The sequence below is a fragment of the Stegodyphus dumicola genome, chromosome X2, assembly GCF_044657685.1.
Source record: "Stegodyphus dumicola isolate Sdum_Otavi_A_Nest chromosome X2, ASM4465768v1".
NCBI classification, from domain to species: Eukaryota; Metazoa; Arthropoda; class Arachnida; order Araneae; family Eresidae; genus Stegodyphus; species Stegodyphus dumicola.
Window position 1 is genome coordinate 119,855,749 of NC_140781.1, and position 12,748 is coordinate 119,868,496.

Here is a 12,748-nt window from a genome sequence, read left to right on the forward strand (position 1 = left end):
TTGGAACAGTTACTTTATAAACTGCCTCAGTATTACTAGCGTCTATTACAGAACTCTGAAATTATATGCCTTTTTAGAAATAAAAATACAAAATAAATCTTTACACCACATGTAAACTAAAAAAAAAAAAAAAAAGCACTAATTTGTGATTAGTAGATGTAATAAATATTACCCAGAAATATTCAGAAGGTCGAACTTTGAACTTGTAACGTTCCTAAGTTGTTGAGTCTGCAGAAACTGCAAAAAGAATGGTGAAGAAAAAATAGGACGACTTTAATGTGGTGGAAACACTACGAAAGGTCACGCTGCGTCAGCGCCGGGAAAGGTTAAAGTTGAAAACATCTGGCTGCTACAAAAAACGTCTGTTTCTAATGGAATCGATCATATGAAACAACGGCATTACCTTATTTTAAAAGGAAAAAGGCTTTATGTAGTAAATATGAAGGATAAATATTTAGATTAAATTTATATATAGTAAAACAGTTAAACACCTTATTTTTCTCTGCTAGAAGGGCAAGTCATATTTTTTTCTTGCTCGGCCAGTGGCGAATAGTTAAGACCGCTACCAGACAAGCGGTTTGGCTATTTTTCGTGATTTTCCCCACACGTAGCCTGAATACGAATCAGCTTTCCTTAGAAAGTACTCCCTGAAGACATCTTTTCTCTTAAGCACATAGCTCTTGCCTGCTTTTGCTTTCTCCAAATAACCGAACTTAACCCTTTTTTTTCCCCCAGTTATCCAAAGTTAAGGTTACTCTACTGGCAATCATCAGATTCGGACTTCAGAGCTTGAGTTCCATTACCCATTTAGGGCTTGTATGTTTTTTGATGCAGCATACAGCGTATAGCACCCTCGATGAATGATTCGATCTGTTATAGAGGCCTATAGCTGAACTGCCTCGTAAGCGAGAGATTTATTCAGTACGAAGAGCATGGACACGTTTGGGAGATACTTTCTGCAACAGGGCAACACGCGTCAAGCAGTTTTCTACAATGGCGACCATTAAATTAAATGCATTGTTCTTATCTCTTATAAAGAGTATTATTATTTTAAAAGCAAGTACGTTCGATAAAACGTTTTCAAAATGTGTCATTATATTTCATTCTTTGTTTATTAAAATAATGGTACATATGCAATAGAGCAAACAAGGTTAGTGTTATTTAAACTATGAGGTTTGCTTTTGTATGACGTCACTGACTCCTGGGCAGCTAAAAAGCACCTACTTCCTTTGTTCATGTCTTTCTCCCACTTATGTAAGTGATGTCAACGGTGTAAAGAACCTGAGCCTATTTATCTACACCTTGGGTCAGTTTGATGATTTTGTACTGAAGAAAACGAATGATTAACTAGCAAAAAAGCATTTATTATTTACATATTTTACATTTTCATTAGGTATTACCTGAAAATCAATCATGTAAACCTCTTTATAAGAAGGTAAGTAGCGAGTTTTAATTCCTTTTGTTCTGATAGAAATTTCATGGCGATCGCTTTAAGAATAGATCTCAGCAGTTTTTCTTTCCCCTTTACACATTTTGCGGCAAAATACTGGGTTCCCACGACAATTTTTATCGCAGTTTCTTCCACTGCAACTAAATCCCAAAAACGCTTATCTCAAAACTGAGATGAAGACAAAAAAAAAAAAAAAAAAAAAAAAATGTCACGATTTGTATATAATAGCTATTGCAACTTGGAGTAGGAAACAAAAAGGATGCATACGGAAATCGTGATATTTCTTGTTAAAACTGAACAGCAAATGGCTGCCAGAGACAAGCACGTTCTGAAAAATTTAGCGATTTCTCCTAGTGATTCCGGTAATATGTAAGTACCAAAATAATTAACCTAAAAGATATATTTCTTACATTCAAAATTCGAAAAATTTACTGCAGTCGCAATAAAGTGATGGGTAAAGTATGTTACGTATTCTGCCATAAGAAAAAAAAAAAAAAAAAAAAATCCAGTCTATCTGTTTGCCAGGGCCGGATTAGATATTCTTAGAGGCCTAAACGGCAATTTTATTTGCTATTTAGGCAATTTTTTTTTTATTTTCTTGAGATTTTAGTTCCCTTACATAATACATTTACAGTACAATACCTGTTTTTCCCCAATTTCTTTTTTCTGTCAGTTTTTGGTTTAACTTCATACATTCCACAATAAACCGAGCACTGATAATTTTTTTGTCGCGTTCTTTCTATGAATTCCAAGTACCATCTTGGGGTGCCTCTGTCCTTGATGCCCTAAGCAAGTGCTTGCTTAATGGTTAATCCAGCTCCTGTTGTTGTTGACATAGAAAGAGAAATATGAGATTCTCTGATCCCGGCTTCTGAACTGTCTTAGTCGAAACTGGAACCATGTTTCACGTTGGACGTTGACACGTTAGATGTTGGGCTGATTCATCTTAAAATACAATAAAAAAGGATGCGGATAGTAATGGTAACGTTGTTTGTTAAAACTGAAGAGCTTTTATGCAAATGGTTGATAGAGATCGGCGCATATTGAGCATATGGCACAGATCAAGCGACCACGCTGTGCCTTTTTCTCAGCGCTTTAGCTACCGCATAAAGGTAAAGAGGAAAAATCTTCCCGATTTAGTTGCGAGTAGTTTTGGCTCATCTCCGAGTTAGCGAAATGGATATGACTAAAGAGTTGGAAAATTCTGTACTAACCTTAAGAATTCAGTTATGTTTCGTAACATCTCCAGTAAACAGACTTACATGATACATCTGAAGACGGCATATTTACAGCACATTTCTAAGGATTTTCTTCTATTAGGACAACATGTGCCAAACAAATTTTTCTAGAAAAATACAAGCGCGAGCTTGATAATTCCTGTGAGAAAACATACTTTCGCCATCACATCATTTTCACTTTCAAGTCGTATAGCGGTGCTGGCTGCCGTTCCTTTCGGCCCGGATCCGAAGGCATGGATATTTGTAAATGCATAGTGTCGGTGACGCATGGAAGCACGTGAAATATTATCGAGCCGAAAGTTTACTCGCATGGTTTGTTAATGGCGGAAGAAGGTTGAGAGGCCTTGGTATCAACTTCTCGAGATGTTCTTCCTCAAATCTGGGGCACAGCTGCACAGTTAGTGCGATGGAACTATACCCGTGCGACCAAAGGTGAAATTCTGGTATCCCATCTACTTCTACCTCTACGAAAACTTTTTTGAACATAAGAAGTTCGGGTTTTTTTTTTTTTTTTTTTTTCCATTATGGCAAGGCACATTAGAGCTATCAGCCTAAAGGGAGGGATGAACTAACTAAGGGAAACTGGCTCATATCTACATTACACATGAGGAATTTCGTAAAAATACCCAAGCAGCCAGCCCATTCACCAAGATTTGAACCCGGTCGAACTACCAATGTTCAGCGACTTTGTTTTGCCAATCTCAAGAAGTAATCCTTTAGGATGGTTATCTCAGTACATTTCCGTTAAAGCCAACCATTTCTTTTCATTTTTCAGAATTTGGGTGTATTTTCTCGGCTCTAGGCGTCGCCATTTTTGTTTGCCTTCTTTCCCGGTAATAGCTGCCTTTATAAGCAACGCTATCGCAAACACGTTTTTTCATCTAATAGTTCTTTCCCATCAGCAATTGATTTTACGATCTGGGATTTTCCAAGATATGAATAAGTGGTTATTCCATTTCTTCAAGATTCTTTACAAAGAAAGGTCCTGTTCAAATAAGCACCTAAATTAAATTAAAATACGACTAGAAAGTACTTTTTGGTTAGCGAAAAACGTAAATGTTGGCGCGAAATCTGGCAAGAGATAGAAATGGTAACCCTAACGATGTAAGATGCTATATGAAAAAAATAGCCATTTAATTCAATCCAAAATAAATACGAAAATTCGCAAAAAGAAATACCCCCAAAATCACATTAATTTCAAATTAAACAGGTGGGAAAAAGCTGACGATTTCATTTTAACGTTACCAAAAATCTTTGCGTTTTTTCATAAATAAAAACAGCAATTAGCAAAAAAGCAACTGAAAATATCGAAAGAATGTTATTATATCGTTTACGATTATTAGATCGCTTCTTGTTATTATTATACCAGGTTAGCTATTCGTGTCGCGAGAATTGTATAATTGTGATCTGATATGATTCGTATAATTGTGATCTGCGCCCGTTAACTTAAGAGTATAGACCAAGATCAATGTAAGGTTGATTTTTGTCATATTTAAACAACATTTTGAGTTGCTGCAAGGACTACAAAAATAAGATTTAAAAAAATGTCTTATTCCTTTGTTGAAAAAGAAATTGTTTGTGCGCTTACAGAATATTAAAAATGGGCTTCATTAATTAACGCACAAATGGGTTGCATGCTGTAAAAGAAAAAACAATTTCGTTTAAAAAATGTCTTTTGCATTTTACTTTAAAGAAATGAAACACTTTTCTACTTTTTAAATGAAAAAAGTAAATTATTCTCATTTGTTTTCTTTGTTGAAGAAAAATTTTTTTCTTTCAGTTCTGTCTTTGTTGAAAGAAAACACGACGAACGAAAAATAAAGCTTCCTTACTTGCATTCAATAAGGCTTACAGAAAAATTAAAATTTAGGCTTACAGAAAAAGCATAAACCAATTATCCAGATTCTCCGTGTTTGAGCTATGGTCCCATTTAGGCAGGATAATTCTACAATTCAATGAAAAAAATGTCTGCGATACGCTACATTGATTGAACATGAGAAACCTATTTAGACTTCTACTTTCTGTCCCATAACTGACAAAATATTTGTGCTCTTTGTCAGGTGTTGGTCATATATATCAAAGATAATTTATAAGTCTGAATAAATGATTAACAAAAGTTAAGCCTCCAGAGACTTCCGAATATTTCTGTTCCAAAGGGGCTTTTTTCCTGAAGGACTATTGTTTTCGTTTCGCGATTTTGCGTTGAATCACTATAAATGTCCGTTTCACTTTTCAAAGTGTTGCCACCAAATGTTAGAGTCTTGCATTATATTTGAAGAAATTAAATAATAAAAATTTGCATAAATGTATGTATAATTCTCGCACTCTGATAAAACAACGGTACATAGAGCCATCGAATTTTGAATGACGTAATCCTCCTACGAATATGGGCATTTGGAAGACCAAATGTGAAATTTGGAATTTGGAAATAACGAATTTTGAGTAACAAACTCAACGATTTAAAAGCGAGCAATGGCAACACTCTACGGCGGGGGGAAAAAATCTTTTTATCTCCAGCGGGGCGCGGAACTGTGCATCGGAAATTCTAAAGATATGCTCATTTTAAAATTATTTTGCGACATTGTTACTAAACTGCATTTTACGGTTCAAGTGCAAAGAACATGATATTTAATAAATAACATTCAAAGGGGCGTATTTTTAAAAACACAAAACATTAAAAAAACGCCCCTTAGGACGTCATTTAAAATCTGAAGCATAAAGGTTTTTTTTTTTTTTTTTTTTTTTTTTTTAATGTAACGCAGATTATCGGGATGGGGTATGGTTAAACTTTAAATTTATGAACTACACAATGAAAGACAATCGGAAAATTTTGATTCCAGGAATCAAAAACTGTAATACAGTCGTAGAGACATTAGGATTTTTGGAAAAGCAGGAGAGAGAAAAAATTAGCAACCGCCTTCCCGGGAATCGAACCACGGACCTCTGGAATACCGGCTCAGCGTGTAGAACCACTACACCACGAAGGCATGCTAAGAAAGCGGGAGATATACCTTATATACTCCCCCTTTTAAAGGGCGACTGGGGTTTTTAGGGGACCCATTCGCCAAATCCTGCGTGTGGAGAATCCTCATCCAACACCCTTTTAGTTCGGGAGCCACTGTAGAGACATTAGAATTTTTTCGAAGCAGGAAAGATGAAAAATAGCAAACACCTTCGCCTGGAATCGAACCACGGACTTCTGAAATACTGGCTCAGTGTGCTGACCACTACACCACAAAGGCACGCTAAGAAAGCGGGAGATATACCTTATACAGTCGCCACATATGTGGTGACTGTTAAGGTTCATGGGAAACACGACTCTGTCATGATATGATTACAATGACACATTTTTCTACAGCATACGATTGCATAAGTACACAAAGCTAAAAGGAAATGAAAGCTTTCCTATAATGACGAAAGAAATTACTTAACTGATAAAAATTGGCTATTTGGCTACTGACGAAAGGCTCATAAAAACTTATTCTGTTGTAAAATGTAATCACCCCTTTTCTTTATAAAAAAATTTTAGCACTTCTTAATCGAATATAATTCTTGAGTATACAGAAAATACAGAATGATATACGCCAGCGAGAAAAAAACTGTCGGCACATTGTTAAAATATTCACTTCTACAATTAAACAAAATATTCGACATATAACAGTATTTTGATGACACAGAGAGAAGTGACACTAGATTTCTAAGCGCAAGATAAAGCAATGTAGTGATGTGGTGTTTAATTTTTTTTCCCAGGGTGGTACATCTTTAAAATCAATTTCATATAAAATACGAAGTTCGAAATCTGAATGTCCCATATCCGGACCTCAAGACCACCAGCCAAAACATAAATAAATAAAATAATTTAAAAAATTCCGCCCCCCACGCAAAATCTAGGAATTTAGAATATAGTGCTTAGTAAAAAGAAGCAGGGGGGCCGTAAATGCGATTTTCTCGAGGTTAAAATTCCTGCGTGCCACTTTTAAACGCGAGCTACCAAGGCAGTCGCAGCGTAATCAATAATAATACACTGATTGGTCTAGTATTGACGTCGTCCAGGATCACATTTTCGGTCCTTGAGTAGTTGGAGGATGCCAGGGCTGGCGTTATGCATTTGCCGCCATGTGTAATCTCTTCTGCTACTAAAATACTTCCCTAAATTCTGCTGCCCAATACCTCTCCTAAATTCTGAAAAAATTGCCATTCCTAATTTTCACTGCTTGGTGCTCCTCTTAATTCTAAAATTTTGCACCCTGAATTCTGCCTCACGGTGCGGCCGCAGCGGCGGTCCTACTGGGGGGGGGCGAGTATTCTTTTATCTGACATAAACAATAAGGAAATGTGCCATGTCAACCCGTCATCTATCTTACTAGATTTAAAATGATGATCCTGAAATCTGGAAATTTTGAATTTCGGAAAATCACTGAAGTCCCGATGATTCTGGATCTCGAATGCTATATTATCATATTGCATTCGAGTGATATTAATGAAAGGAAGTGATATTAATTTCCAAATTGAGTACATTACGTTTAAAAAAATTGCATTTAAAAGTTAATTGTATTATGATTTATTGATCGTAATATTTTGCTTTAATCATTTTAAGATCAATGTTAACAATTAAAAAAATATTATGATTTATTTAAAATGTAGTTTTGTATTTCTGAATTGGGAAAAAGAAATTATTGAATTTGGTAAAAATTAGGAATGTTTTACTTAGGGAAGGTTTCTAATGCAAATAATATTTTTGTACTATTGTTTAATTTTTTTTTTCATTTTTACTGTATTTTAAAAATGAAATTATTGTTTGAAAATTTTGAGTTGTAGGAATTTCTTTAATGTTTTTATGATAAACGTTGAAGGCTCTCACCTTATGAAAAAATACATTTTTTTTTCATCTAAGTATTTTTATTTTTTCATACAATGGAGTGTGTTTTTAATATTCATATGGAATGACAGCAGTTCGAAAAAGGCCAGTTGCCTCTACAGAAGGAACGGAGGCCTTTTCTACAGTAACTGCTAATTTGGCAAATCTTTTGGCCACTGGTGAAGAATATTAAACACCAGTTTGCTCAACTGATAAACCAATATGATGGAAATGCTAGTATTTAGATAAAGTTGTGGAGTCTTCAAGTTTTGTAAAGAATAAGTAAATTTTAAATGTCTTAATAATAGTGAAAAATTTGAAATTGTGTTTATGAATGATGTTTACAAAATTTTTATATTTTAAAATGCCTTCCTTGGAAAACATAATTAAATAATATGAAAATTAGCATCTTAATTTGTAATATAATAGAAATATTTTCATCAACAAAAATTTGAAAGAATTTTATTTGAACATTTAGTTTGTGAAAAAAATTTGAACTTTTACCATGTGGAACTATCAAGAACTTTACAAAATTTCATTGGACATTCTTATCTCAGAACACTAAAATGTGCAATTGTTTTAAAAGAGTACAGTGTCTAAAATTATTATTGAATTCAAAATTTTATGACATTCAGTGAAATGTCAAAATTGATTCAAAATATTGGTCAAAATTTTATGACAATAATTTTTTGTTTAAAAGTTAATATGTTTGTATTTTCAAAATTATATCTTTCACATTTTGCTGCTCTAATGCTTGTTCTTCAACCCTGCTCATCCAACTTTTCTTTTGAAGGGGGGATATGTAAGATATAACAAAATATGATAGCTGTTTCAAAAAAATAATTTACGACCTCAAAATTAACATTCTAAATTTGGTAATATGGCCCTAAATTCATCTCTTCTCACAGGTTCCAGACTTTTCTATCTTATGTAACGTTTTAATGCAGATGCCTCTTGTCCAATTAAATTACTTGTAAACCAAAACTGTGAACTGAAACTTTTCCGACTCCACCCTTCTTCCTCTGAAGTTCTATGATACTCTGCCCTTTTCCGCGTGAGCTCTCCTGCTGGTAAGACGCTTTTCATCCATGCTGCTGCCGCTTACTTGCTTAAGATGACGTCGTTATTAACATTCAAATTTTCACAAGAACTTTATAAACACCCTGCACAGAAACCCTGTACCCTAATTGTTACAGGATGGTAATACTCACTGTGACTACGTTGATGTTAACTACAAGTAAATTTTTTGCACGCAATGGCTATCCTTCTACGTTAAAAAATGTTCTTTTGCAATTTTATATTAAGTTAGAATCAAAATATAAGGAAAAAAAAAAAAAAAAAAAAGAAAAGAAAGGCGCGCAGTACCTATTCCATACAATTTTATTTAATATTTTAGGTCACGTTCTGCACATGCCGTTTAGTAATTCTGTTTAAATTTTAGGTTACATTTAAACTTAAGAATAATGCGAATTACTCAATTAAGGAATACAGTCGTACTTAATAATTTAGCAATTCTCAAATTAATTTAGTTGGTCTAATTCGATGAGAACACAATTTTAATCTGTTCCCTTGTCTTAAAATATACTTTAATGCATATCATAATCAAAATTCTTATCCTCTACTTTGCAGTTTTATCATTATCATTTTATACTGTTCCCCTTCTTTTACCAATTTTAACTTCATATGCACAAATAATCGTTTTTAAAATTTCATTATAAATTCCTGTCATCTTATTGATTTCGATCATATCACCATATTGCTGTATATCAGTATTTATGGCCATTCGAGATTTTGCCTTCGTTCAATAATTACTATTGCTACGAAGTACATGTATTTGTACAGGTATACGCTTTGTATTTTGACAAATTACACATATCAAGGCTTTTGTTATTACACTATATGCTCCGCACCAAAAAAAGGGAGGAGGGGACAGTTCTATGTCTTCCTTTCTACTGGGCCGGCTGACGAAAGTTATTTCATGTCTCAAAAGCCGACTTAGGATATATATTATATTTATATATAGCAATGCTCTAACATTGGTATTTTGACACAAAATCGGACTTTTTCTGTAATGACATACCAAGGTTTTTTCATATTTCGATTCTACAACTCAAATTATGCCTAAATAAATCTTGAAAAATCTGGTGAGAAACGAAGAAATTAAAAAAATTATCTTGGCGCATTTTGTTTCAGTTTGTGCCTAGCATAATTCACTTGGCAAAATTTTTAATTTATGGTGACCTATTTCCCTTTCTCTATCATTGTGAACAAGCAGAAAAAAGGTGCATCGTTCGATCTTTCAAATAATTTTAACAAAGTGCATAAACCACATTTGGCGTTATTATCCCTTATAACAAATATGCCACATTTTAAAACGTGCCGATGTATAAACTCACGTATATTTTGGAGAATTTTGAATAAAAAGCTCTAATTTTTTTTTTTTTTTTTTTTTTTTTTTTGCAGGTATGCTTAAATATATTTATTTTAAGATGATGGCAAAAGTTTTAGAGATTATAAGTCAAAACGTTTTTTGAAAAATTTATAAATGTTACTAAAAAATACAAATTTTAAAAACAAATCAGAAAATAGTTGTTAATTTTATTTGGATTGAACCTAAATTTCGAATCGTGAAAGAAAAATATACTAAGTTTAATAAAAAAAAAAAGATATTGATAAATATATACCAAATTCAATAAACACTGAGAAGCTAAAATTTTGAGAGCTAATTTTTTAAAAACTACTCGCGGGATTTTTACAAAAACTTGGCACTTTGGCATAATTTGAGTCGAAATACGGAAAAAATAGTTATGTCATTTCAGAAAAATTCCTATTTTTGAACAATGCTATATATAAATTCTAAGTCGCGTTTTCGAGACATTAAAAACGCAAGTTAAATTTCTTCAATCGGCTCAATAGAACGAGGGATATAGAACTGCCCCCTTTTTTTGGCACAAAGTGTACACATTTGCGCATTGATGTTTTACGTACATTATCAGCGATAGGTTTCAGTGGGTTATTGTATCCTTTTTGGTTCTCTCGTTATATGTATTTTTACAAATGGAGCTGTTTTAGGCTGGTGCAGATGACCATAGGAGTTTTTAACCATAATAATAACCACTAAGCAACTAATCCAATTTAAAACTGGGGAAAAAGTGACCTTAATTTCGCGTAGATTTTTCAATATTGATTTCGAAAGCGATTAGGCACAAGTCGTGTTCTTCAGGAAAAAAAAAAAAAAAAAAAAGCGAAAAATGGGAGGAGCGCAACTATTATATCGAAATCAATGGGCGGAGCAATTAAAAACAAACGTAGTGCCATCTGTCGAGGAAAATAATAATAAAACATGAAAAAACTAAAATGCTTGTGTACCATCACGATAAAGTTTTGAAAGCATTAGGAAAAATTTTGAAAGCGTTTCTTTTCCAATTTAATCAAGCTAAGATTTTAAAAATGACCTAAAATTTAAATATAAATATATAGCAGGTTTTAGCTACAAAAAATTTCTCTCTCAGTATCATGCGACTTATGAAAATTTCATAACAATCAGACATCAGTAAAGAAAAACACTTAAAGATATTCTTGTTATGATCAACATAATTGTTTTAAACTCTAATTAATGCTTAATCATTGAGAAGGAAATTAAATACTCACGAAGAGTGGCTTGCGTTTTAGTAGAATCTCAGCCTTTCGTACTCATTGATCTGCTCAGTTTTGTAAAAACTTGTACGTATAAATAACACGTACAGCCAATGATGTTTGCAAGGTTAAGTTCAGCAGGGCAAGAGAGAAACATCTTCTTAGCCTACCAAAAACTCAGTCTTTCAGTTTAGGTTAAGCCATGACTTTAAAATTTAAGTAGCATACCATGAGTATTTTTGTAACCTATAAAGGAGAAAAAAATGTTAGTAAATATTCTAAAAAATTAAAACTCAATAAGCTATACATTACAAAGCTTGAGTTTATTTTATGCTTTTTGGTTAATTCATCTTGTAATTTTTTTCATTTTTATGCTGAAAAAGTCCTTAATAGGAAAGGAAAGTTATTATTTCTCAAAGTATTTATAAATACGAGGAAAATAAAATTCATAATTAATGAACACACTTCTGTGTGGATAAACTTAATAAATACCATATATTGATGTAAAACAGAACTAGATACAAATATTAACTAATTAAACATTGATTGAATCTTCATAAAAAGTTCTATATATATCTACAGTATAAACTAAGACAATTCAGATCAAATAAAGTTTAATAAGAAAAATCAATGCTGAAAATCACCAGGGGTGCGGGAATGAAATATGCATAATTTAAGTTCCTTAATTTTAAAAAAATGCATTTATTTCTGGGAAACCTAAAAATCGAGAGACTTGACGATCTAGCGGGAGACTGAGAAATGTGATGAAAAACCGGGGGAGTTGAAAGCTATGCATCTAATTTTGCTATATACGAAAGCTAAAGGTTTATCCATCTACGAGAAAATGCTGTAGTTTTTAGTTATGTGAGTATGACAAAGCATACGAGGGTTATATGTCTAAGAAAAGGGATACTTTCGCCGAGGGCTTTCTAATATAAACTGGTACGCTTGAAGAAAAAGAATCACACAACCAGCCCATTCGCCTGGAGCCTGGAACGACCTACCAGTATTCGGCAGTGTTTAATCACTCAAGCTACTGATGGGGCCGGAAAACGCTATTACTTAGATAAAGAAATAAGTAAATAAAAGCTTGCATAAGTGAAAAGAAACTGATGAAGTTTTCAACATGCAACTAAGTGTAATTTTTCTTGTTACATTACGGTATCAAGCTGGATGATGACGAAAGATTAAAAATTAATAAATGGTACGAAAAATTAAATTGAACACTAGCAAAACCGCAGTCGATGTTCCACACCGAACGGACAGCGAAAATACGAATCTTAAAATTTTATGTGACCGTTGTGAAAAACCGTACGTCTGGTGATGGATATTAAGGGAGTTGACTAATGGAAAAATTGGTGATTTCTATAAAGAATCGAAAAGAATCAAAAACTATCTAAAATGGACTCCAGAAATGAGCCGTGAGATGCTTTAGACGAATGCCAGTTTAAACTAGTCATTCATTATGCAAGACGATGTGCAGATTTCAGATTTAATCCAAAATACCAGATCCCATTTGTGAAGCAAGATAAAGAGTACATGATGTTTGGATTCTTTATTTCTGCG

At 33.2% G+C, this 12,748-nt stretch overlaps 1 protein-coding gene across 1 annotated transcript in view; it reads right to left on the reverse strand.

Annotated features, from left to right (window-relative positions):
• The window catches only part of LOC118187551 (nuclear receptor subfamily 2 group C member 2-like), a 313,745-nt gene that overhangs the window by 233,704 nt on the left and 67,293 nt on the right, over positions 1-12,748 (reverse strand). The window contains exon 2 of the mRNA XM_085809580.1: positions 11,198-11,428. The gene's annotated coding sequence lies outside the window, so the exon portion shown is untranslated. The remainder of the gene's footprint in view (positions 1-11,197; positions 11,429-12,748) is intronic.